The 27,678-nt window shown below is 42.1% G+C and overlaps 1 protein-coding gene across 5 annotated transcripts in view; it reads right to left on the bottom strand.

Moving 5' to 3' along the window:
* The window catches only part of ZFAND6 (zinc finger AN1-type containing 6), a 38,526-nt gene extending 33,373 nt beyond the window's left edge, over nucleotides 1–5,153 (bottom strand). Inside the window, exons 1-2 of one of the 5 annotated variants that reach the window (XM_072870208.1) lie at nucleotides 5,010–5,153; nucleotides 1,992–2,084 (exon numbers count right to left, since the gene is read on the bottom strand). The gene's annotated coding sequence lies outside the window, so the exon portion shown is untranslated. Of the gene's footprint in view, nucleotides 1–1,991; nucleotides 2,085–2,319; nucleotides 2,342–4,377; nucleotides 4,643–5,009 lie in introns of those variants that run through there. The other 4 variants (XM_072870209.1, XM_072870212.1, XM_072870207.1 and 1 more) reach the window with 4 other exon arrangements.
* Nucleotides 5,154–27,678: the final 22,525 nt, after the last annotated feature.

The raw sequence follows: 27,678 nt of genomic DNA, 5'->3' as shown, positions 1-27,678 counted from the left end.
GGCAACTAGCAGCTCCTTATCACTACAAGGGCGAAGTTTCATCCCTTTTTCTCCCCACCTTTCCCCTCCCAGTCATGCAGTCTGGCCCACTCCCTTAGCCCAGCTCTGGTGCTCATCAGACCCTTCCATCTGCCTCTGAGTCACTGATCTGGCAGAAGTTTGGCCAGCTTCTGATAAGCAAGAGCATGGCTTACCCAGAGCATAAGGGGAATGGCAAAGCAGATTCTCCTCCATTCACCACTCTGACCTCCTAGATTTGCTTACCTTATCTCATTTAAAGCCAAAAACACCCCACACAACACAAAACTATCATACTAAGAATGCCTCGCGAGTACTCACAGAAGTAAAAGATCCCAAAAAAGTCTGTGAAGTGGGGTATCAAAACTAGGTTCACAACTGACCCTACCTCACTGGATGAGAAATCATGGGTAAACACATCTGTACCTAGATGTTGGGAATCCAGGCATAAAAAAAATTGCTATTCAAGTTATTATCCCATGCTAAAGGAGACCTAGTGAAACTAGATATTAAAAAGCCTAATTTATAAGCTCAGTTTCTGCACATAAGCCACCTATTTTCCCTGTAAACACACACATTTTGGAGAAAATGCAGAGGCACCATTTTAAGGTCCAGGCTCATGTTATGCCTTTCCTACTCTTACAATATCTGTAGAAATGCAGAAAAAAAACAAAATAGCAGATTGCAGCTGCAAGTACATTCAACAGGGAAGCTTTGACAGCAGTGTAAAAAAAGATTCAGTTTGCTGCCACTGAACTTTGCACTGAGGACAGTAACAAGAGAAAGCACCTGACTCTCATTTGACTACTGTAATCATGGAACAGCTAAAAGGCCATTTGTTCTGTAATCTTACACATACAGAAGACAGCAAGTTTGGAGGACTTGACAGCTCAAGAGATCAAGAACAGAGCTTTTCATCTTTAAGTTACCAGTTCAAACAGAGACCAGAATAGTAGCGATCAAAAGATATATGTGATGGCTGTTCAGGGATTAGATGAAGAGATGGTTACTCACTGCCCAGTTCCCAACAGATCAGTGTGAATCATAAGGGCTTTCTTCATAATTTTGCACCTGTTTTTCACAGTCTTGAATACATTATACCTCCTGGATCTGTACACATTAATAAGTAGCAAAGCAACTGAACTGCTGCGTACACATACTGAACTTGCGTTGTAGAAAAGGACTTTACCCTCTGGTTGTCAATTATGTCAGCACTACAGCATGTGCTGAATTTTTTATTTATTATTTTTAAACAATTATAGCTCTGTCTCTTAGCTTTTCATTATTAGAGACAGCTTTAAAAGTAATATTTAGCTTCCCATTCCTTTCTCACCCTCAGATGCTGCAATCCTGTTTATAAACAATAGTTCTCATAACCTTGCTGTGTAAGAAATTTTTGCAAATATTATCAATTTTAAAAGTACATTAGTATAGGAATTTCAGAACTTTGGCATTTGAGAAATTATTTTGAGACATTAGTAATCATTTTTTAATCAAACCTAAACAACACAAATTTCATGAGGGCCATGTCTACGTAAGGACAGGTAAAACATTCCCTGTGCGATGAGAGAAACATTCCTTTTCATATTCTTATACATTCTTCAATACCTCTGTGTGCAGTCTCTAGAAAGTCAATTAATAATAGCTCCTTTCCAACCTGACTTTAGTTTTAAAGTCTGCAAAAGTACCTGGAATTTCCAGGCAGGACAGGCAAGATGAAAACAAGTTCAGAGTGTATGTTGACTGAAGGTTCATTGTCCTGCTACGAACACCACTACCAAAACCAATCTTTCTACACCACCCCAGCAATACGTAGTTGCATAGTTCTTAGTAGCATATTACTTCCCGAGAACGAAGTTGCTGATAAAAAGCCAAGGTCCTAGAAACTTCAGTAACCTTAGGAATAACTAAGGAGGCCCTCACATACAAAGAATTCAACTTGCTATTCCAGGAGTCTAGAGAGCACAACATACCAGACTGATGAGATTTCAGTAATCTTGAAGAACTTTGAGATTTCTCTTGCTGCTTTCAATCCAAGATGTACTGCTGCACTGCAATAATCAAATCTGGAAACAACAAAAAGGTGCATGTGGTAAATACTGGGTCTTCATCAGAGAGGACTGGTTAATTGTCTGGACAGCAGTACAGATGCAACAGACAGAAACACATTCTCCTGGAAGTTTTAGCAGCTATCTCAAACCACCCAAAGATTAGCTACCCTGAGAACTTATTAAAGTTCACCCACATGTTAAATTCCAACTGCTTCCTTCTATGTAGGGAATAAGCCATTAAGAAAATCACCTTTCCCCGTCGCCCTGTTATCTCCTGGCCTATAAAGCTGCACATCCGTAACAGGTCTCAGTCACTCTCAGCAGTTGCCATGTTGGTTTGGTTTTGGGGTTTGTTTTTTTGTTGTTGTTGGTTTTTGGTGCATTTTTTTGGTGTTTTTTTCTTTTTTAAAACCAGGACATGGAATTATATTTTGTACAGCTGCATCACTGAGGCCTCCAGTGATAGATGGCCATATCATCCGCTTCAGTCAGAGTCCTTGAGAAAGGATCTAGACATTTTAAAAGACTTTTCCTTGACATCAGATATCTCCTGGGTGAAAAAAATAAGTACACTATGGTTTCGACTGAATCCAGCATGCTCCAAGTACATTTATATGTAATCTATAATACTCTTTGTAGCTTAAATCAAGTATCTTGAATGCAAGTCATAGCCCATTCAGTATTAAAAAAAAAAATAGCTGCACAGCTATTAGCTGCCAAGAGAATGGAGCCAGAAGTTTGTATACTTACAATTCTCTCAGAAATCAGACTGATTAATATAGCTGTTACAAAAGGACACACTTTCACAGAAACAGGGATTACCTTTATCTGTAACCATGGCAACTTTTCAGTAGTTTGTGTTAATGCTACTCTCCTTCCAACTACTTGCCACTATCTCTTTCAAGCTATTTGTATAAGGTTTTGAATGTGCCATCTGAGACCATAACATAACAAGAAGCTGAAATGTAAACTTACGTTCTTAGATCACGCTCTTAAAAATATACTATGTAACATAGAATGTTGTTCATTTCTGCCATAAGTTTATGATTAGTCAAGAAGTAAACTTATTTTCATCTGTTATTGTTTTAACATGATTCATAGTTTTGTAAGACAAAAAATATTTTAAGAGGTATCCTATGAAATACATACAGGAGATAGAGAAGAAGAAATTCTTCACTACTAAAGAAACTATCTGGAAAGTAGTAAACCCAATGAATTATGCCACTGATACATCATAGACTTTGATATTTAGTATCATAAGGAACAAAAATCCTCCCAAACCAGGCTGTTATTTTGGCCTGAGCAAATATATGACAGATCAGAAAAGAGCCAGTCCCCTTTTTCTAGGTTAGGTGATAATTAATATAAAGAACAGGTGTAGGTAACTCAGCACTAGATAAACAAATCAGGCAGACTGCAAAGAGCAAAGCTATAAAAGTTAAAGGAGAGACAGGAAAGAGATTAAGGAAGGAATTGACATATTTGCTTCCTCAATTGTTTAGTTACCATCATTCACAGTTCAGAAGAGGATTAGCACTCTGTGAAAGAAATTATCTAAGATGACATCAGACAAACAAAATCATTTGCTTGGAAGCAGGAGGAGGAAGAGAATAGTTTCTTCTTTTTTTTTTTTCACCTAAAGTTCATAGGGCAGCTTACCAAGCTGCACCCTTCTCTCTTCAGTGTACACAGACAGTTTGGCACACTTAAGATGCAAGCATAGATCCCTAGAAGAATGAAAGAAACTCAGCACACTCTTTACTCCCTGTAACTCTTACGCAATGACATCTATTACAGGACAAAACATCCAGGGAATGGACTTCAAAACACAACGGTGCACTTTAAGTCAGTCCATGCAGGGGGAGAAGTAAGGACCGTCGTTTTTGCCGAATGCCTCCACATTACATCAGCATGTTCAGTGGAAGCTTCTGTATTTCGTTGTTGTTGCCATTGTTATTGGCAGTAAGATAATTAGTGCTTTTTATTTTTTAAGATTCCCCCATCCTAACATCCTGTGGAAACAAGAGTGGATGTTCACACCCCTTATCTATCACTCCAGGCTTTCTGCAGAGCCTAGAAGGAGGTAAGTTTGGTTATATTTCGCAGGGTTCCTCGGTGAACACAAAAACAACAAAAAAAAACTTTTTGTACAATAAAACTCAAAAGGGTGACAGACTGCGTAGGCTTGAACCCTTGGTTTAACTGGAAGGGTGCCACAACACAAACTGCATGTTGCTTCCTAGAATACTCCAGTCTCCAAACCAGCCAAAACCGCTGCACTGAACTTATCCGAGGAGCAGATACGCACACTGCAGTAACCACCAACAGCCCCGGCCCGGGGGAAGGCCCGACACAGGGGAAGCCCTCCCGCTTCCAGGGCACCGCCGCTAGTTCAAGTCCGATCCCCCACAGCAGCTGGGAGACCCGCCGGCCGGGGAGGCCGACCCCGCCGCACCGCCGGCTCTGCCCCCGGCCTCTCCCAGCCAAACTAAAATAACTCCGGGGCCGGGGAAGGAGGGGAGCGGCGGCGGGGGCCGGGCGCCCGCCCGGCGCAGGGCTGGCGGCGCGCCGCGGGCCGGCAGGCTGCCTCTCCCCTTCCACCCAAGGACACGAGTACAAACACCTCTGCCCTGGGATGGCTCCTGCGCACGCAGCGAGAGCTGCCCGGCGGGGGGGTGGGGGGAGGAGGAAGGAACGACCAAAAAAGGGAGAAAAAGAGCCCCGCGGCCCTGGGCCCGGCCCGGCCCCGCCGCCGCCCCGCAGCCCCGGGCCTGCCGGGTGCGGGGGTCGGGGGGGTGGGGGGGGGGAAGGAACCCTCCCCTCGGCGCCCCCGCCACTCCCCAGGGGCGAGCGGGCGGCCGCCGCCCCACCTGCCCCGCGGCGGAGAGGGGCCGCCGGCCCCCAGCCCGCCGGTCCCCGGCCCAGCCGCGCTCCCCTCACCTGCCTCCGGGTCCGCCGCGTCCCGCCGCCGCCCGCCCGGCCCCGCTCACTCCTCACCAAACTTTTTTTTCCCCTTTCTCCGTGTCTCGTTGCCCTCAGAGTGACGCGGGCGGGCGCTGATTGGCGGAGCCGAGACAGGGAGGCCGCGAGGAGAAGGAGGCGGCGCTACGGCCCGCGACTAATTATTACAAGGAGACGGCGGCGACGTGAAGCACAGAATGCTATTTAAAGAGACAGCGACGCGGCCCGTGTTTCCCCCCCTCGCGAGTGACCTGAGGCGAACGTGGGGGTGGGAGTGGGGCAGCGGCCGGAGGGCGAGCGGGCAGCTGCCGCCAGCACCGGGCAGGTTGAGCGGGCGAGCCCTGAGGCGGGCGGGGGGTCGGCCGGCGCTGGGGGCTGTTCCCCTCAAGCTGGGGGCCGGGGCCTGCGGCAGCCGTTGGGGGTAGCCCGTGAGGAGATCGCCCCCTCACACCCCGCGGTCTCTCGGCACGTCGTCGTCCACCCTCCTCCCCCCGCCACATAAATTCATTTTGCTGTAAAAATCCTGTGTAGCTGCCTACTGCCACCCCCTCTGCTCAGGGGGGTGTTTTAAACCCGTGAAGGAAAAGGTTTCCTGTCAGAGCGGGTTTCGCTTGGGCGGGCTCAGGGCAGCCCTGTGGAGGTCTGTTCATCACCCGCAGCCCCCTTGCTGGTCACCTGCTTTACATCCCCTGTAAAAAGTCAGCTGTGGATCCTGAATCTCTTGTTATCTACAATATGTCACATGATTTGTTTCGGGTTTGGTTTTTCTTTTTTTTCATTGTGGGGCTCTGAGATGATACACCACAGTTTATTTTTATACAGAACATTTTCACGTCACACCTGCTATACAGTCTCGCCTAATGTCACAGGCGGCTGTAAACTATACCATGAAGAAAGGTTTTAAAGGTGAGATTTAAGGATGATGAGTGACTTGGCGGCTTGAAGCAGATAGGAAGGGAGGACAGGATTCCAGAGAGATGAAACAAGCCAAATAAAAGAGGATTTTTATCTGTGGATAGCGGAGAGGAGCAGGCCAAGACTGGAGGAGCTGCCAGGACGTGAGCTGAGTTTGTAGAGTTTTGGAGGAGGAAAGAAAAGTGAGCATTTGTGAAGCTCAAGGGAAGCAAGAGAAGCTGAGGATGGGTGAAACATGTTTCCATTTCCTAGGGGAACAGTGAACAGATTTTAAAATTTTTGGTCTTTTTTGAGCAGAGGAACTCAAGACTATCCTAAGGATGTCATTGCAAGAGGACACATAAACATTTCAGCAAAGATAAAGTCCAAGCAGAGATCTTCCATTGGTAAAAGCTCACTATTGCCAACATTGTGAGCCAAGTAGGTAGATCCATAAACCTGGCAAAAGCACTTAATGGGAAGAAGGCCCCTAATTTTTTTTGTTTTGAATATCTGAACTTGGATCAACACCAGAAAACACTGGCGCAACCAGCATGGAAGTGCTAACATAGCTTTACAGCTATTTTGGTAGAGAGTATTCACTCTTGGCTGTCTTCACTGATGCAATAAGTCTTCCAAATGCCAGGTTGCATGAACAGAAGATGACCTGCATTGCATGTGGGTATCACAGCATTCCCCACAACATTATTTGGAGTGCTTTCATGGTCTCGGCAGTAATCATAAGAAGCTGTGGGGAGTGATGATCACATTCCTCCATGCCTCTCCGTGATCATCTTTTTTTTTATATGATTTTTTTTAAACCTTAAATTCCCTTTGTTTCTTCTTGGACTGCTTTCTTTGTGCCAGGTTGCATCTCATCATTAGAAATATAGATGCAGAACAGTAGGGTGGAACATTCACAGTGTCTGTTTAGAAAAAGGCCAACCAATTCTTTTGCAGTTGTGAGCAACCAACACAACAGCTGGCAGTACAGCAGCAGGAACAAAAAGGGAAATGCAAACAGTGAACAAGACAGACACCTCCTGCCAGGAGTTATTGACCAGCAACACATGGTGGAACAAATGTTAAGTTATGGCATCAAATGTCAAGGGAAGGCAGCAGAATGTTCAGATCTTGCTCAAGTTGCATATGAAGCTTGTCAGTTTTCTGATTGCCAAAATGAGAAAACTCTGTTACAATAATGCTGGAGTAAGTAGATTTCTTGAAGCATTCAGAATCAGTATGTTTGGTACCGTCAGAAGCTGCCACAATTCAAAAGAGGCAAACGACTAGGAAATAGGGAACAAAGTTTTACATCATCTGCAGAAAAAGAGCCAGTAGTCAAACTGTCTGTGAGGGAGAAAATTTATAAACAAGATGGCCAGGCTTATTCTTGAGGTAGAATAAAGGATGCAGTTAAAAATTAAATGTACATCTTGATCCACTGTGAATGGAAGACATAATATTGAAGAAATAGCATTCAATTTTCTCATTTGAGGACCTCAAGACTGATAGGCTAAAAAACCTTGCTGAACTCAAGTCGGATAAGGAAAGAGGGAAGTGTATAATCAGAGAAATGACTAAGCTGTTAACCACCCAGAGAAGGGCATCCTTGACTCTGAGAAAGGGTCAGAAATCGGCTAAAGAAGACGGGAAGTCAAAAGTGACCCTGAGCCAGCAGATGAAAACAGAAGCCTGTTTTCTGTAGACCACCGTAGAGAAGGAGTTAGCAGCTATTCGTCCACCTTAAGTTGATAGGAATAGTTTTGATTTTCAAGAGTACACAAATGTTCAGCAGGACATAGGACTGCCAGAAGCATGTGGAGCCTGATATGCAATGGGATGTTCATCTTCATGGAACAACTTCACTCTGCCAGGCATGATTTTGCTTCGACAGAGCAGTCCAAAAGAAGCTCCAGACAATTAAGTAGGGGATCCCGGTACAAGCTGGAACACCCGGGAGGGAGGTGAAAGATTTCCCAGCTATGCCAATGCTTTGATGATGTATGGCAAAATGGAACAACCCATGAACATTACTTCCTCATAACATCACAACTGAAACAGTGTTTATTCTCCCTGACCTGCATTATTTAGATCTGCCTGTCATATTTTAAAGCTCATATCACCTTGATATCTCAGCACAACTTATTTTCATGTTTTTAAGGGCCATCTATTCGTATGCTTCTTTGGAAAATGTTGGCACAAATTTTCTGAAAGGAGTTTCATCTAATTTTTACTCCCTTCTCCCAAATCCATTTAATCTACCTGCTAACACAGAGAACCTTTTTCTTTGCTTCCTTTTATGTTTGCTTCTGCTATAGTAGCTTCTTATTTCTTTTGCTAAAGCTTTAGAAATCACTTGAGGAATCTTAGTAATATATTCATTTTGAGGTAGATATATCTTCAGAGCTAGTAAATAGAAAGTCTCTTCTTCACTTCAGTGGGCTTTGGATCAGGTGTTTAGTGCTAACATAATTTCAGTTCTTCTAATCTAGTTGTTTGGGGCCCAGCATGCAGCCCCTGAGACTGCCAAGATTTTCACCATAGGCTTTAATGAGAGCAGAATCAGCCCCTACTTCCTGAGAGACAGCCTATAAAAATCCAAAAGAAATAAGCACAAGACTTTCTTGAACAACGGAGTCTTAAATCTGATTTGATTCTGAATCTCACTGGATTTTCTTCCACAGCCACTTTGACCTCTGTTCTATGCCTTATGCCAACGGGATGAGCTGGAGTTTCAGTTACCCAGGCCTTCTGGAAATTGTGTCCAGCAGTCATTTGGCAGTGGCCTTTCGAGAGCAGCAATGCCAGCTCTCTATTGCAGTGCCCACATTCAGAGATCTGTAGAATTAGAGTCCAAATTCTGCTTGTATTTGCAAGCCCAGAACGCCACTGACCTCAAGGGGGTTGTAGGATTTTAGCCAAGAGCAGAAATTGGCCCAGGATCTTTTCAGATTCCCTCATGCTTCTGTTTATATGATGTTATCATCAAGAACTAACAGCAAGCTTCATGATGCATTTTACTTTTAAATTACATAAAGGATATTTGCTGTGCCGATGCTACATACTTTGCAAGAAAGATGCACATATGGAAATGAAAAAACACTGATTACCATTAGGATTTCCAGCTTTCAGCATTCATTTTCCAAAACAACCCAGGGACTATTTCTCATGAAAAAATGCAGAAATGAAAATCCCATTTCTTGGCATTTATGTATGGCATTCTGGAGTCTTACTCATCAAGTCTGTTGTGAAAATGGTCAGAATAAAAAAGCCTCATAGTGTACAAAAAGTTCAATACTCTGCTTTTATTTTCTGTATACTGGTTTCCCAGTCAGAGGCATGAGTCCATCCCTAAAAATAATTAATATTTCTCTGCCTCTCAAGGGGTACAAGAAGAGAAAGAGATCTGGGGAAATCTGAGTGATCAGCAAGGACAACAGGTAAAAACACAGATAAAGGTTGAGAATGAATGGATCAAAACTGTAAAGACAAGTAAGCAGGATGCCAGGCAGAGCATGTTGGACAATGGCCACTGCTGCCTGAAAGCATCCGAGCAGCCCGTGGAGCCAGGTCAGTGCTGCCCTGCCCAGAGTGATGGCACACGCTTCAAAGCCAGCAGCTCACTGATACTCTTGGAGCTGCAAAAGGGACCCGAGAGCAAACTAGCTGCTTCGTGTCTTTCTTGAGCAGGGAGCAGCATAGCATGGAGGTCCTCCACAGAGCAGAGCTCCAGTCTGGTTCTAGTCAGAGCTACTGGGCTGCTCAGTATCTTTCAAAATGAAGCAGATTGTTTTGCCACACGGTTACAAATCTGGGAGCTTCCTTCTAGATAGCCTTGTTTAGAAATCTGGGCTGGGGCCTTTAAAGCCTTAACAACTCCCTACTTAAGCTTTTAATATCCATGTTAAATCATTCCTTGAGCATGGCCTGGTATTCAGAACAGTGTGCCATTGTCAGCTGATGAGTAACTTTAGGCAAATAAATTATTTTGTACCTCTGTGTTTTTTCTCCTGCATCTGCTTTGTCTACGTAGATAGTAAAGTCTTCCAGGGAGGGAGTGGCTCACGCTATGCATGTCTAGTCATCAACACAGCGAACTCCAGTCTCACTGAGAGCCTCCCTGTGCTCCTCAATCCTACCCGTAACAGTAGCATCTTAACACATCAGCCTCTGTATATGTTTGCCTTTCACCCTACTGTAGAAACAGGGTTTTAGTATTAATTACTATTTAAAACTAAAATCTGGAGTCCTAAATTCTGTGACATTAAAGTATGCATATACCATGCTTGCATAAACTCTTGCACAAATAGGTCACTGTACAGAAAGCCCAAAGGCTACCAACTGCTCTGGCAACCAAGTGCTAAACTGTAAGTATAAAGGGACCAGAGATGCTCTACCAGGACAGCAGTATTCCTTTGGCCACTGAAAAGTCTCCATGCGCACAAGAAAGCTGGCCCTCTCTGACTCTGCTCTAGTCCTTGCAGTTTACGGGAAGCAAAGATCCTGTCATCAGGGCAGTACTGCTTGGTGATCCCTTAATAACAGCACTCCTTCCGAGGCCTTTAAAAGCCACCAGAATTTAGCGCATCCCTGAGGGTGCTCTGGGCCAATTTTTGCTTTTGCAACTTTCTGTTGCCTCCACTGCATGTAGCAGAGCTCTTAGCTCATACAGTGTCGCTGGATTCTTGGATTTAGAGGGCTGTTCTGTGTAAATAATCTTGGTGCCTGGACACATCCTGGTGTCTAGAAAGCAAACAGTATGCTCGAAGCATCTGTCAAGGACCTAGATACAAATGTTCCAGGTGACAAAATGTCTGTTCATCCGTCTACCTGCCTGCTTAGGAATGCCAAGAGCACCAGACTACTACAGGTTTGACGCTCTTGTTTGTTCTGTTACTGTCCATCTGACCTTGCTATTTCAGATAGGCTATTTGTCAATGTCAGAGAAATCTGCTGCAACAACAGAGGGAATATCTGGTGTCAGTATTCTCCAGCTCCTTGAGGAAACTACCTCATTAGAGAAGCTAAAACATCACTTTGATTGCTTAGAAGCAAGCCATTTGTTTTGCAAAAATCTCCAAGCAGTTATTCACTTCTTGTAAAATTATAATGCCTGAAGTCTTTTTCTAAAGCAGTCTTGGATACTGGAATTACTTGAAATTTGCAGCCAATAAAAAGTTTTACAGCGAAGCAGATCTGATCTGTGTTTCCTTAAGTGAGACAATTAATCTTCTCTGTCAAAATGACATCAGATTTTGGTGGATTTATAAACAATAAAATGTTTTACTGGAGAAAGTAATAAAAGAGGACATTTCTATAGCTTCACAGATGTTCATAATGCATTTGAGATTTTGTATGCTTTCTTTAGGAAATTTGGAGCTGAGACTTTTAATATACCTAGAGCACATATTTTTGTCCCCTAATATCCAAGACTTTTGTCACGATCAGCTTGTAGCGCTCTCATAAACTTTGGCAGGGGAAATCAAGCTGAAATGGGATAACTGCTGTCCTGGTGTTCTACCTTAGGAAAGAAGCCTACTGGAAGATTGATAGCTGTGTCTGCTTTTGGGTAGTACCTTTCATTCAAGGATCCTAAAGCAATCACAGAAATCCCTAAGTCTTCTCAGCCAGAAATATGACACAGCCTTACTGCTTTTCTGAAGTGTACTTTACTCGTTGTTGTATTGCATCAGGAGGGACAGCGTCTATCCGTCTCTCACCTCTGTGCTGGCAGTTTCCCAGGGAATTGCTAGTGGACACAGGTTCCAGACCACACTCCCTGCACTCTCCACAGAGGGAGAACGCAGGGTCAGAGAAAGAGGTATCATGTTCCTGTTCTCCTGTAGCAGACGGAAATCCCTTGGGTACCATCACATGTGAGCAGCTCCTATGCAGCTGTAGCCTATGTGAGGACCACAATGACAGAGAATCAGGGAACAGCAGAGGCCTGTCCATCCTCATTCCCACCCTATCCCTGCTACATTTTATAAAACCAGATCTGGTCCAGCTCACATACTATTTAATTTAATCTGAAGAAAGTCTGGTGCCCGATTCCCTATACTATCTTTCAACGTCTTGTGCACTGTACAGGACATATTAAAAACACATACTAGCAACTTACCAGAGTTACACACAGTAAATGCCCAGTGGACTTCCTGAGCAAAAGTACACGCAGAACAAGGTTGAGGATTTGGATCATTGACAGGTCTATGGTTGAAAGGAGGTTTTGTCTTAACATCATGCTCACAGGCATATTTATGATCCTGCTGTAAATGGCTTAGCTAATGTTTCTTAATGCATGTCAGTTGACTGGGAACTTCAGAGGTCTCTGATTCCTCCTTTCTTTCCCATGACCCTTTCCCCTCTTCATCTTTCTCCCTCTCTGCTCTTCACATTCCTCTCTTCTGCTGCCCTATGAAGTACTTACTACTGAGTAGTGGGATTATGACATAGTTGATAAATTGGCAGATTATAATACCAGAGCAGTAAATCACACCTCCCTCCCAGCTTTCTTCTCTCTGCTTCTTTCTTCCTTTTCTACTTCTCCCCTCCTAAAATAAAGAGGAAAATTATGACATTAGAAAGAATAATCTTCTCCCAATCTCTCTGCTCCCAGTCAGCCCTCTTAGAGGGGGTGGTTTTATCCTTTTGCTTAAACATCTCTAGAATTTGTGATAATAAATTTATGCCCCCTCAGTCTTCAATCTTCAAAATGAATGCATGATACAGTCTTTTATTTTCACAGTAATGGCCATTTGACAATATTCTGGCATCTCACAGGCTTGCAAAATTTTCCCTCCTTTGGGAATTTTCTAATTATCAGAGTTGCCACAATAAACAACAAGTTCTGCAGAAAGAGAGCAACACACCGCCGTACAGAGCTCCAGACTGCAGTTGATTTTTTTTTTTTTCCTTAGCAAAACCCTGGTATTTCTGAAAGTCACACCTCCTAGAATATAGTGTCCCACGTGCGAAGATATGATGGGTTCTTGTGCACTTCAGCCATGAGAAAGTTGGAGTGTGTAAGTAATTCAAGTTCTTCATAAATACTGCCTTATAAAATCTACTTTGCACTGTGCTTTGCTCTTTTATGTAGCATTCTCTAGAATCTGCTTGGGAATATTCATTTTACCTAATTTCTTGTCCTTACTGGTACAAAATAATATTTACACACCCCGCACCAAGCTCAGTAGCTCTCACAAAGAATAGTGCTTAATATACGCTGTTAATTTGCTGACATACCTAATTATATAGTTGAATATGGCAACATTAAGTTATGTCTACATGACAGGCATTGATGTGGCTGTTATGTAATAAAGATGTACTCAAACCACCTTAAAATGAAGCTCAGGCACTGCTACCAGTGTAGCCATTGCTGAGCCATGTGGACTGCAAAACCAGTCAGAATAACTCAGTAAATATTAGAGTCACTCACCTGTGCCAAACTCTGGTTTTAACAACTAGAATACTACTGGTAATCAAGCCAGCTCATGAAGACCTTGCCCAGTATGTCTACCTACACAGCAGTGATCACAGCCTTGAGTCACAGCTCTGGCAGGTGAGCACTGGTGGGCTTTGCCACAGAGGGATAAGGTTTCATCATCCCCCTCTGTCTGCATCTTTGTTCTCCGTGAGAAGTTACCACCTTCGTGGTGGGGATGGGAGAAAGGAAAGGTAACCTAGCTTATAATTCAGCTGTCTCGGCTCACAGCTTAAAGCAGTGGTGGAGACACGTTGGTGCTAAAATGCTGGATTATGAACTGTGGTATAGACACACAACCTTTTGTGCTACTTTTATGCTAGTGTCAATAACGTCTAGCAGAAAATACTGGGAGAAGCACTGATCATTTACAACACTACTGCTAAATGTGCTGGAGCTGGTCTGACACAGCCCTTGCTCTTGGAAGAGAAGAACTGGGAGAAATACAAACCATAAAACAGAAGGTTATCTACTAACAAAACATCCCAGTATAGTTCAAAATCAATATTAAGTCTTGAGTAAATCAGAGAAAGTAAAGCAGTAAGTAAAACAGGGAAAATCATAAACATTGAAAACCTATGTATTAGTTCATATCTAACACAAAAGTTACTACTTCTCCAGGATTTTTTTTCTCCAGTGCTACAACAGATTTTCTGCATGATCTTGGGCAAGATGCGTAATTTTTCTCTGCCGTGGTGTTAGATAATACTTCCCTACCTTATAAGAGCTCATGTTGTGAGTTGCTGAGTATGAAAGAGTACTCATTAGATAGGATTATATTAGGTCCTGAAGAAGGGAGAGGACCTGCAAAAGGCAGATAAAAATGGGATGAGTTCAGTTGTCCTTGGAGTCAGTGGGAGCTGAGGGCATGGCAGATGCTCAGGCGTTCTCAGGCTCAGTCTCTTGATAAGGAAGCATTTCCCTAACCAGCATACAGGGAGCAGGTTTAGCGTAGGGGAAAGTATTTACACTCTTAATACTCACTGGACAAACTGATTAATTGCAAAAAAACATTGTTTTATTTCTCATTGGCACCACTTGTAGAAAATATTTCAGTGGAGTCAGGACTGATTTTTGTCCTGAGGAATGAGTTCCTGGTTAAGGTCTTGGGAAACGTTTGAGTAAAATTTCTAATGGGTCAGGTCCCATGAACGATGGGGTGACAAAGAACAATCCTGCACAAGCTTTGCTTGTTCAGCAAAGCAGAGTAGTTATCAGATGCGCAGGGGCTTCAACAGCATAGGGGTCCTTGGTGGTGAAGAGTCGAAGTACACAGTGACAAAGACAGAAGAAGACAGGGGTGAGCATTAGCAGATGGCTGGGCACGTTACTCCTTACAGCGTTATGTATATTAAATTGAATAAGACACAATGGGAAACACTGGAGAGTGCCAGCATTTGGGAAGACACCAGTACTTTGAATTCATCTGATGGCTAAATCAAGTGACATTTTTCTGAGTGGGTTTTAAACCCTTTAAAATTATTTCTACCTGTTAGCAGCGTAATAACTATGGAGAGATCAGAGCAAACAACACTGACCATTTCTGTGCACAAAGAAGAATCTTCCACCTGCAGTTGAGTTCCCTTCCCTGGCTGCTACCTTTATGGCCTTATGTATACCAGAGAATAAACACTTCAGCTTTGCAGCACTCTTTGGAATGTCCAGGTAATTAAAAGAATGCCACTGCACCTGGTGGAACTATAAAAATGTCCTTATAAAAGTCTCAGCAGCATTTAATATTTTATTCATTGCTATGTTGTTGTGTTTTGCCTGCAGTAAAGCAGCCTCGTGGAAGTGAGACACTACCACTGAGGGCTAACAAACATTCTCCCTTCAGCATGTTACGTTAGCTCCCTGCCTTTTTTGTCCTTCCAGTTTTGGATCCTGGTTTTTAACAATCTTTCTGCTTTCAAGAAAGAAAAAAAAAAACACCTTTCTTTTGCTAGAAGCAGGGAATCAGAACAGGCAGTGTTTAAGCTTTCATCCCTTTTCCATATGTGGAAAAGACTGTCTGAAAACTTTATTTCCCAGGGAAATATATTGCATGTTTTAATCTTGTAATGCCTGAATAATTGCCTTGCATATAACATCATCTCTCCTGTTAGTGACTCAGGAACTAGAAGGAAAAATAAAACAAAGTTTCATATATACAAAATAACATTGATAGTTTTATTACAGAAGGTGTAGGAAGCCAAACTGCACAAGCACAGACATAGCTATTAAAGGAAAATTAGAAAGTCGCCAACACAAGCTGTTCAGAAATAAATTTTCAGGTCCCCCAAGGCCACATGACTAGCTTACAGCCTTTTGGTTTTCAAAATACAGGTTCGGTGTGTTCTTATGTGTCTTCACTTTTTAATATGCCGGGAAATCACATGAAACCAGCTTTATTTTACAAATATGGAGGCTGAAAGTTTAACAGATATTCCTGAGTGATAAAATGACTCCAGAATTGAGAGATTTCAGAAAATCACCACCAAGGCCACGTGGCCAGCATTAACCTTGTAAGATTTAGCATCATTAGCCTATTCAATTCTAGCAAACTAACTGGTGTTCCCATACATACAGTTCCCTGTAGGCAAGCTATGTTTTTCCATCCAGCAACCTTGTCTCAGAGAAAAAGGACTGTCTAGGATTTACAGACATCTTGTTGCACAAAGGGAAGCAAAAGCAAGTTGGGACATCATGAAATTCCCATTATGTTCTGTGTATGCTCAGATCATCCATAAGTACATATGCAGTATGTCTGACTCATCCCCAAATCCTGGATGTGAGTATAGAAGCCCCAGGTGGAGATTGTGCCAACAGTGCAATAAGCAACATGACTAACATCTATCGTATGTAGTTTGTTTTCCCGTCCTTTTTTTCAAGGGAAGGACCGAATGTCTTGGCAGGTACTATTAGCGCTCTCTTTGTATCCAAGAACGCAAGCTCTAGGAATTGCATCTAGCACAGGAAGCAGCAGGTGGTAATGTTTGTGATGGCCAAGAGCTCCTGAGGGAATTCATTACTCTGGGATGGGGCCTGTCCCCCACCCAGACAAGCTGCACTGTCATTTTGCAGAATCCCATTTATCCGAGGGATGTGGCTGCCAGCTAGGTGTTTAGTCTGAAGGTCTGGGTGATGGGGTATGCCACGTCCAGCCATTTGAGCATCTTGCTGTAACACTCAAAATTTACATCAAGAAAAGACAAAAGGAGAGAAGGCTTAGAAGAAGAAAATTCAGAATTACATTCAGTCTAACTGTACCAAGCTGTGTGAAGGTGAAGAGATGAAATGGATATGCCAAGCCCAAGCCAAATCAGTGGCATAGTCAGCCATAGACTGAAAGTGCAGTCTCAGGGGACAGCCCACGCTACTGAGACTTTCATTCAACACCAACCCATTGATACATTTTTTTTAAAAGTCTCAGCAAAAGCAATCTATACTTTCTCAAGTAGTTTGACATATCCAAACACTAAGTCATTGTGCTGATGTGAAAAGCAAAACCCTCATTCTAGATGGAAAAGGAAAAAATCACTCATTTAGTTTCACTAAGTACATTCAGTGACAGCACCAGTGTTGCCAATTCTGGCCATTAGGTCTTACGATATTCCCTATTTATCTGAAAACAAGAAATTATGTGTAGCTCATGAAAAATGAATGCCCTGAATTTCTCGCCTTAATGGTTGCAAAGAAGAGCTTGAAGACCTGAAATGGGTGTGCCTCACAACCTTAGAAAACCCAAAGGCAAATTGAAAATATGCATTTTGTTGTTTTTGATCATCCTTGTGATTTTAAGTCATGCATGACTTTTCTTGGAGGCCTGACTCACAGCTTTTAAATGTTCATATGGGGCTGCAGTGTCCCACAAGGAATGAAATGCAACTGTAAGAGCTGTACCCAGGTGACAGGTATGGGGCAACCGAGCAAACATTTTGTATTTGCCAACAATTTTTGTTTCATGTTGGCAAACATGAGGAGTCTGACACTCCTGGTGTTTCATGGGAGCAGAGAACACTGATGAAGAGCAAGGCAAGGGGAGGAAGGATTCCTGCCTAACTTGAAAATAGGTGAAAGTTGATCCTGAGGAAGAAAAATAAACTGAATCTAACTGCTACCGCTGTGTTAATGAACGGTTGGGAAGACAGCGAGGGAAGGCATGTGTTTATATCGCAGAGCTGGTAATAAGGGATTCTTGTTCTCAACCTGATTCTGCCACTGACTCATCCAGAGGGTTAGGCCTACTTCGGTTCTCACTTCAGAGTAGATTAGACTTAACTATAGACCCAGCTGCTGTCACATTTACTCATGTTGAGTAACACTTTCTTCCCTGGTGACACTATTTGTGAAGGAAGAAACTCCATAGTTCACAGAAGGTGAATGACTGAGCCCCACTGTAGAAGCAGAAAAGATGATAAGCATCCACAGCACAGAGGTGCTCTAAGGCTTAGCTAATTAGGTCTATGCCTAATGCCTCTCTTAATTAGGTGAGCTGTATGTAGATTTTGGGATCAGTTACTGATCTGCTTCTCGCCAGGTTTTCCTCTGGGAACAAATGCTCAGGAACTGAGGAAGGTTTGGGAGTTGGGATTTGCTCAGTTGGCCAGCACACGGACCCATCCCTTGTAGCTGGCAAGGTAATGGAGGACCACCTAGCCTCTCTTCCATGCTTAACTCTGAACCAGCAACAGAGAGGGTGAAGAATTCACAATATCTTTATGGAGATGCTTCTAAAAATCCTTTTACTTAAGTCTAAGATGCTCTGCTCCAGAACTGAGCTGAGTTTGGAGCCCAGTATAAACCCCCTGTTTGTAGAAGTTCTGCCAGCCTTGAGCACACACAGCATACCAACACCCAAACTCATTAGCAATCACTGACAGCACGAGAGTGCTATTCAGTAAACCCTTCCAGGGAGTTTTTTTTTTGTGCTTAACCAAATGCTTGATTGAAAAATAAAGTTAAAATTTGACCAGTTGCATAGATCCTTGGACATCATTTGTTCAGGAAATTATTTGGTTAATACTGATATATATTAATGTTGATAATACTCATATTATTTAGAGGTGCCAGTTAACACGATCTATCTGCTTTTGTCAACGCCCGCACTGTGCCATCCCTCCATTCCTTCTTGGAGGCATCCTTTGTAGAATGGCTTCAGACCTCTTAATAAGTACTAGATTAGAAACTAAATCTCATAGAAACTACATCTGTTATAATTGTGTTATTGTGGCTATGTTGTTTAAAATATAAGAAGTGAACTTTTCTCCTGATAACCCCTCAGATTTCAAATAAGCTACATGTGGAGTGAATTTCAGGCCAATGCCTCATTTGTGCCCTTATGGAGGCCCTTGCATTTTTACCTCTGATTGGAAACGTTTTGCATTGTCTTCCTTTGCTTGGTGATGTCAGAAAACATTGCCTTGCTACATTTCCCAATTCCTAAATTATCTAGTTCACATTCATTGTCATTATTCCAGTACACAAAAATCAGGCCGGGCAGCTAAAGATCATCCAGTATTAAACACATACTTCAGAACTTATAGCTGCCGTAAACCCCTCACCTTTATGCTTACTGGCTCAAGAACTTCATGGCCACTTTTATTACACATCCATAACTTACAGCAACATAAAAACACATCATTGTTTTTCCTGATAATTTTGCCATCCTCCTATTTTATGAGCTAGTCGGTTGGTCTGCGAGTACATGCACCAGGTACTGTATCTTGATGAAGGAATTGGATTATTGCCAAATAAAACAGTCAGACTATTATTACGGCTAATATGCTAGAAGTGTTTGCAATGGGTTTTTAAATAATCCTCTACATTTATATTGCACCGTTCATCCTGAAGAGAACCAAGGTGCTGTGGAGGCTGATAATGGGTCTTTCTGCTCATTGCTAAAACGTAACTGCTGCTAAGCTGGAGAAATAGTGACCATCCTGCACAAACAGCATTATGCGAGTGCAGTAGGTAATGAGGCAAACAATAATATTGCCATTTGAAATTGCAAGCTAATTACTTGATTTGGAATTTGATGAGGACATAAGAGCTGATATGCTGCTGCTTGTAAAAATATGCCCCAAAGTATTTTTGGGTCGTTTCATCACTTGTGAGTGATGGCACTTCCACCAGCATTAGGTTTCCTGTCATCACACTTGGCACAATATTTTCAACTGAGCTTAGGGGCAAGATTGTGACTTGGGCAGTGAAAGCTTCATTTCTAGCAGCACATGAGTTTCTCTAAAATATTTCCTAAGCAGTCCAGTGACTTGTGAAGCCCAGCTCCCTTTGGCTTAGAACTTGAGCATACACAGGTTTACTCACTACAGCCCAAACCCATGATACACGTGGGAAGGTGCATGACAGGCAGCCTTCAGCCAGGGATGTGTAGGCACTTTGCTGATGTCTGAGTTGTAATGCAGATAATACCACACTATTTAACTGACAGTGAATCTTTCCTGAATGTGGTAGGAGGATATGTAGCATTCTACTGGACTTGGAGAGATGCATCATTAGTGCATTCCCACAATCTGCTCTAACTTCGCCTTTGGGGCTGGCTCTGCTGCGTATACTCGAAGGATAGGAAGATCAGAGTTGAATATGGGGAAGGTGAGAAATTCTTCTATTATGTCATTTTTTAATTCACTGTGTTGCTGTATGTAGTTATGAAAGGACTTAGTTATTATCTGAAATAGAGAGTTCCTGACAGACTGTCCATATCATGTTGTCTCTATAACCTATCACTACATGAATGGAACTGTACCGCACGGGAAGACAACTGATCAGACCTTCCCTTTAAAAATGATTGCCAAAGGCAGATGGGAAATACTAAAACAGCATACACCAAAGCTGAAATCTCACTTACAGAGAAGATACGGGAAAAATTCACTATAGAAGCAGTGGTTTGTGTCCAAATTGGATCCAACACCAAATTCTTTGCAAATTAAAGATCACCTTGACCCTACTGTTGAGTGTCATTTTTGAAGCCAGGAGCTCAACTCAGTCAAGAGTTGCTCAACTGGACTCTTGAGACGTAGGGTAAGGAAGATGCATTCCTAGCAGCAAGATAATAGCTGGATTATTTGTACAGGCTTCACATCCGTTACAGTGAGCACTCATGTCCCAGGACATCTTTATCTTAACACCAGTCTCCTCCCCTCACTTACAGTACTGGGAACCGAGGTATTTGCATTGCAGTGCTGTATTTCCTATCTGGGTCCCATGCATCAAGCATAGTATGTCAAACAAACAGTTTCAGATGGTGCTTGTTTTCTGTGCTTAACCAAAATCATTAGGCAAATTATTTAGCAGGGTGCACAGGGATTTACCAGTAGGATTCCCATTAATATGACTAGACATACATGGCTAAATCTCTGCACTAAATTTTCCCTGCACAGTATTGCCTTAATAATCTTTTTAACTTCGATAGTTTGTTCTGCCTATACAGAGATGCTATAGACAACCTGTAGGTAAAGCTTCTCAGATTTTAATCACTCAAAAGTCAATATCCCCTTTCTTCAGGTTCCTCAAGCCAGAAGAAACCTTGTGATGTTGCATGACAAAAGGACAATGTGCCAAATTAAAAGCACTGTAATAGCTGAAACCAATTGCTATCGATCAGTCCTTTGTAGGCTGATAACTCAACTGCTCTCTGGAAATAAATTTCTACAAATTCCTTAGGAGTCAACACTGACTGAATGCAATCATTTACCCACGATAACAAGGGATAGCCTGTGCTGAGTCAGCATTCTTCCTAATTTAAATATGTCAGAAGGTACCAAAATCCCAAACTTTAATAAAGGGGGGATGGGGACTAGAGACATCAACATTAGTTGGTGTAGCATTAAAGATGACAGAATATCTTGTCACCATATCCTAACTCAAATAAGTACAGTGACATATACGAACATGGTCAGAAAGACACCACCAGTGAAGGTATTTAGCTTTAACAGCAAACTTCTTATCTATCATTTTGGCTGTTTAACCACTGAACCTGCTGCAAGACATACCAGTGGTACAGAACAAACTTTCACTGAATATCAAACAGGTACCTCAGGGTAGAAAGATGGTTTACAACATTACTGCACCACCATTCAGATAGCTCCAGAGTCACACGCAAGCATCATCTACTGAAGGCTCTGATGAATGAGTGGGATTGATTTACAGTAAGGTGGCAAGAGAGATTTGCCTCGGCCGTAAGGATGGCTCAGCTCTCACATCACAGCTACTGCACTGCTCCAAACTGAGATCCAGGGTATTAAGGGCAATTGAAATTGTTTGTCCACCTGGATCTGCTGAGCTCCAGGTTGCAGCAGTTCAGATTCTGCTTGATAAATAGTCAAGCTGTCTTTGCAGGAGGGACAGGGCAGAAGGAGGGAAGGGTGGGAGGGAATGACTTCTGGGAGAAAGAACCACAACAGCTGCTGCAAGGCAAGTCATCAGCATGTGTGAATCAGAGCACCCGTTCTGGATTGTTAGATCTCTGCAAAGCCATTAAAAGGAATGAAAGGATAAAACTGTGGGGGATTTGTCTAGCTAGCAGAGCCTGTCTTAGCTCAGAGTTATGAGCTACACACAAGAAGGTACTAACTGAAATTCTGTGGTTTGTGTTATCAAAGAGGGCAGGCTAGATGATCTGATTCAAATAGCCATACATTTATCAGAAGGAAGGAACCTATTTTGACCTTATTTGCATCCAGTTGCAACCTGGCTAGTGTAAGTATAAAGCGGAGGTAAAACACTACCAAGTCATGACTGCAACACCTACCTGGGGAAATGACTACATGGGCTATAGCGCAGCTGACCTAGAGCACAACCCCTTTTTATGGCTGGTGGCTAAGAAATAAATATTGTATTTTTGCTTGTAAATTGAGCACATTTGGTCTGGACTCGGTGAGAGCCAATAATCCTGCAGCTTGGAAGTGGCATTTTTACTGAGTCACTTTTCACAGCAGAACACTACTTTCAGTGTATTATTGGGGTTGTAAATGTTTGTCTCAGCACTCTTATCTTGTTAATATCCCCAGGAATCAGAGAATACATTTGCTAAACCTGAACCCTATTCCAGAGTGTGAGCTTCTGGACCACACTTTGTTATCCAGCCCTGCTTCCTCAGAAGATGATAGATAGATCATAACTCTTTAGAATTGAGATGATAGCTTTACAGGTTGGATCCTGCAGCTGCATCTTACCACCCTCTGCACAGGAGGATGCGCCATCAGCAGAACTTATATATGTGCATGTGAGGCTGCAGGACAGGGCTTTAAGCCTGCAGAAAGGAGGGAAGAGGACTGGATTTCATGGACGTTTTAAGATGAAAACAATGTCTCAAAGAGACACAATAGCTAGAGATCCCCAGTGCACCTAAAACACCTCCTGGTTTCACAGGAGGCCATGGTTAACGTAGAGAGCATTGTTTGGCAAGGAATTACTACAATAAAACCCCAGTTATTTTCTTTGTTGGGTATCCAGCTGAACACCACAAATAGAACACCTGACTACATCATGCAAGCATGTTGTGCTTTTGCCTTCTAAGGGAGATTAGTTTCCATTAGATTCCAAGTTAATTAACTATAAATGTAGTTTATTGTTATTACAATTATTTCCAATTTTCCATTTGCAAAACATTACATACTGACAAAACTATTTATTTTAAAATGAGATTTTTACCCTTTTTTGAAATCTATCATTTTAAACTATTTTGGAGAGCTACACAACAAATTAATTTAGTACACTAAACACTAAAGAATCTGACCATGACTGAATAGGAATCCACTCACAAATTGACTGTCCAGAAAAAGTGATTAACAAATAACAAAGGACAGACTACAAAAGAAACATTGTTCTACACCAATTTCCAGATTATACAAAAATTAGCTTCTAAGTGTTAAAAAGGAAAAATGTTTTCAGGAGCAAGTACCTTGGATCAAAGATCAATGCACAAGAAAACACATTGCCTCAGAGTGTGGTAACACAGTTTAATAGAATAATTTTACAGCTAGCAAGCCTTACTGTGAAAGAAAAGTGATTTGAAAAGATGAACTTGATAAAACTGTCTTTCAGATTGCCTCATAAGCACTTAATCTTTGGTGACTTAACCAAAACATATGTCCAAAGAATTATGAGTTCTACATCTTCGGCATCTCTAAGGCAGATCTATCTTCCAGCTACAGTGTCATATAGGAGAAAAATGGGATCCAAGAGGTATACACACACATGCGTATATATATAAATGCCAAAACCAGCATCTCACTCTATAACATGCTACATTAGACTACATATTAAAACTAGCACCTGGGCCTGGCTGAGATCAAAGCCCCAGCATGCTAGCTGCTGTACAAATAAACAGTTCCACTGACTTCCAACAAAGGATAGAAGAAAACAAATATTAGGGCTCTGACTCACACACAGATGGCAAATGACTGGAGTGATGCACCACTGAGTCAGCTTTTTACCTGCTTCAGCTCTATTTGGCTTGTGGCCACAGACTTGTCATCAATAGCCTTGGCTAAGACCGCCCAGCATGACCCAGACTAGCTGGGGCACACACATAAACTCCCCTTAACATGCCTCCTTGGGAAGGCTGCTAAATATAGGCAAAAGACACACACCTGAATGTAATTCTCTAATTTCCTCTATTTTAGAAGTGGGGAACTGAGTCACAGAGACCAGCAGTTTTTTCAAGGTCATGTAGGAAAGCTGTGGTAAAAGTAGAAAATCAAGTTGTATGTGTTGAATCAGCAAATCTTTTGGAGAAGCCCAGCTAACAGATGGGGAAACCAAACCTCAGAGAGTTGAAGGGGTCTGCCAGGCCATAGGAACACCAAGTGTTATACTGAATGTAATGACTCTAGATTTTGTGGCTTGCCACCTTTTGTAGAGAGCACTGGTCCCTGCCAATACATCCAGCTAATGATTGAGTTGTACTCAAGTGAGACAACAACTCTCAATCCCCTGTAGGCAGCCAGAAAAATGAACTCCCTCTGGAACGGCAGTGGCCATTTATTAGCTCAGGAATAGAAAGAAGGGATGTAAAGCAAACTAATTACATTTGATGGGGGCTTTTTGGATCTGGGTTCCGAGCTGCAAAATACATTGGGAATGGCTGTGTACTGTCAAGCCTCCAAAAGGAGATTAAGGACAAAGGAGAAACAAGGATGTTGCTATTATTTACGTTGCTTGAGCACTGGCCATTGGAAATGCATTTCTCATTGAGTGATTAACAGTTATCCAGCACAAAGAGCAAATAAAACCCTTGTGTAACTCAGTCAATCCCATTCTCTCTGGTCTTGCTGCATTAAATCATGTGAAACTGGCTGGTTTATTTACTGTTGCTCCTTAATATCATTAGTCTGCTGTGATGTCATGTTTCAAAATCAGGAATAATTAAGAAAACATAAGAGATCTTTAACTAAAGTTCTTTTCTCTTGAAAATCAGTAACTTTAGGCTTCATTTAGCTCCCTGTAGATAGATTCACATCCCTGCACAGATGAAGTTACCAAAATCAATAGAGCTTTGCTGAGGCACAGGGGGTCAGTCTGTGCAGAGCTCCTCTGACTTCATGAGCAAAGCACTTGCTGCTGGGTCCAAGCTTCCATCTGCATTTGGGTTTAAAAAGGTTTCTCGGCCCTAGAATACAGTATGAAAGCCCTTGGTTAAGTCATTATGATGCATAATTCCCTGGCATGCCAAGAATCTGGTCCCAAATTGATACAAAGGCAAGTCTGCTAAGGACGAATGGGTATTCCGGGGTTTTATTGTGAAAACTCAAAATTACATACACTGAACTGCTGGTATGGAGTTTGCTTGCTGTTGCTACCGATAGCCATTAAAATGCCTCACAGATTAAATGCAATCATCCTCACTGTTGCCTAATGAAAGACTATCACGGTCCCACTCCTGCTGTTTTGTGAAGCCAGTGGGCTTTGTGTCGGCTCAGCGCTTCTCCCCGCGCTCAGTGAGCTGGGGCAGGAAACCCCTCCTGGCTTTACCGGGTGAAACACCCAGCACAAGGCAATCCCTACTCCTGACTGGGGCATTTAGGCGTTGCTTTATTGCCTGTAACAGTCAGCACAAATAAGTAAATGCTTTGCATTGAGATTATTTGAAAGGGTCTACAAGAACTCGGCTTTCTGAAAGACAGAGCATTTTAGGACCGGAGCAGGCACTGGTATTAGTATCATTACTAACACGCTTACAGTGTCCGTGCAGGCTTAATTCCCTAGATGAACCAGGGGCTCTATACACAGCCATGGCAACGAAGCAATGGGCAAATGTAATTCAAAGCAAAGAGCACTGTAAAGTTTTATGATTAAAAAATGAGCTCAAAAGCAAATTTCTTTCTGCTTTGGTTAAAGAATGGCAGCAGGTTTGGATAACTAGGCATGGTAGCATCAGCTTCCTCCACACTTACTTAATGGGACGTCATTTCACTTAAAAAGATTGAGGGGATAGTATTACATGCTCAGACAGCACGGCAATGAATGTGGTATAAATACCTGGGGAGACAGATTAGTTAGCTATTTCTGCTCACAGCCTTTCTCTTAGGAGCACAGAAATGCCATCTCAGCATGCTTTTTTTGAGGAGCAGAAAATCATAATAAACACAAGGATAAAAATATACCATGGGAGTTACAGCTAATTTCTTGCTATAATTTGCAGTGATTTACACATAATCATTGTGGGTTTGAAAATACTGCACAGTGCCAAGAGCAAAGTGTCTGCTGAAATGGTGCAAATAAGAAGAATGAGAAACGCAGTATGGATTAAAAAACCTCCAGAAGGGTTGCTTGGAATATTAGGTTCACAAATTCTTCCTTGCAGTTGACTTATGCAGGAGATTGTATTCTACCATATGCAGTCCAGTTTCTTAGGTTATAGGTGGATGGAACGAGTTTCATACCAACTGCTTTTGGACCTCAGAAAACTCCTACCAAATGGCAATGATGTAGTCTGTGTCTTCCTTGTATGTTAGATGAAGGGCTTTTTTTTTTTAATAAAAGGCTGTAAACAGTAGGCACTAGCACCACAACATTTTCATGCACATACACATTTGAGAAGGTAATAAAATTGTGGCAAAATTACTGAATTAGGGTTCAGAAATGTGTTTTAATATAAATATATATTTCCAGCATATGAAAATTATTGAAATCACATTACACATTAATTTCCTTAAACATAATTTCTCTTCAAAGATCTGGATTGATTATAAAAGAGGACAATATCTGTACACTGTACATTTGCATTTTTGTCCATTTTTATAACTTAAAATAATTCAAAACAATTTGAAAGGGGAATAAAAACAAATGTGCCCCCAAATTGGAACCCTGCATATAAAACAAACTACAGATGAGTTATGAACCTCCATGAAGAGTGATTTATAGTAGAAATACTAGTGTTGCTACAACCCTCTTTTATAGGGTCATCAACAGAGGGGATATCATAAATGGGGGGTAAAATGATTTATTAAAAGAACAGATTATCTTCTAAAGGAAAGATATTTAATCTATGAATCACTAACACTTGACCCAGTGTAAAGGTTTCTAGTAGTAACAGGAGCAGATGCAGGCTTGATTTAAATAAGGGAGAAGTACAGGAGCAGATGCAGGCCTGATTTAGAGGGAGAAGCACAAAAGCAAGCACGCTCCTGGGAGGGCTGATGCAGAGGATTGCAAACCTCCAAGGCATCCAGGTAAATTGTACCTGGTGAAGTGAGCTTGAATTTTAATGCAATTTATTTTAAAAACATGAGATACATAAGCTTCCCTTGGAAAATCAAATAGCAAAGAATTTAAAAGCATGCCTAACTTTAAACTGTTACTAGCCTTATTGAATAGCTGCAATTTTTTTCAAAGGCGCCTAAAGGAACTGGGCACCTATATCCTATTCATGCTCAGTGGAAACTCTTTACCTAAATATTGTTCGTATTTTGAAAATCTCATCCAGTGGGACTCTCTGTATGCTAAGTAAGGCTCAGACAGGGTACTGAAATGCTGTCTCTCCACATTTTGAATGTCACCACCATTTAAAGTAGCTTTAAAGCATTGGTGCAGCTGATGTTGAACGCCTGTCTCTCCTGATGGCATTATGTCTTCGGAAGACAGAGATCTGAACCAAAGCTGCAGATCAATATACATCAAATGGACTTTGCATGTGTTCATGTTGTACCTGCCACAGTAGAATGAACCAAAAGTCAAGACCACGCTTGACTTGTGGGTGCAAGGGACACACAAAGTTTTGGTTATCATATTGAGGCATGAGCTCTTGACTTCTTATTTCACGAATACTCA

The sequence above is a fragment of the Ciconia boyciana genome, chromosome 8 (genome assembly GCF_034638445.1).
Source record: "Ciconia boyciana chromosome 8, ASM3463844v1, whole genome shotgun sequence".
Lineage (NCBI taxonomy): Eukaryota > Metazoa > Chordata > Aves > Ciconiiformes > Ciconiidae > Ciconia > Ciconia boyciana.
This window is presented reverse-complemented; position numbering and strand designations above follow the sequence as displayed.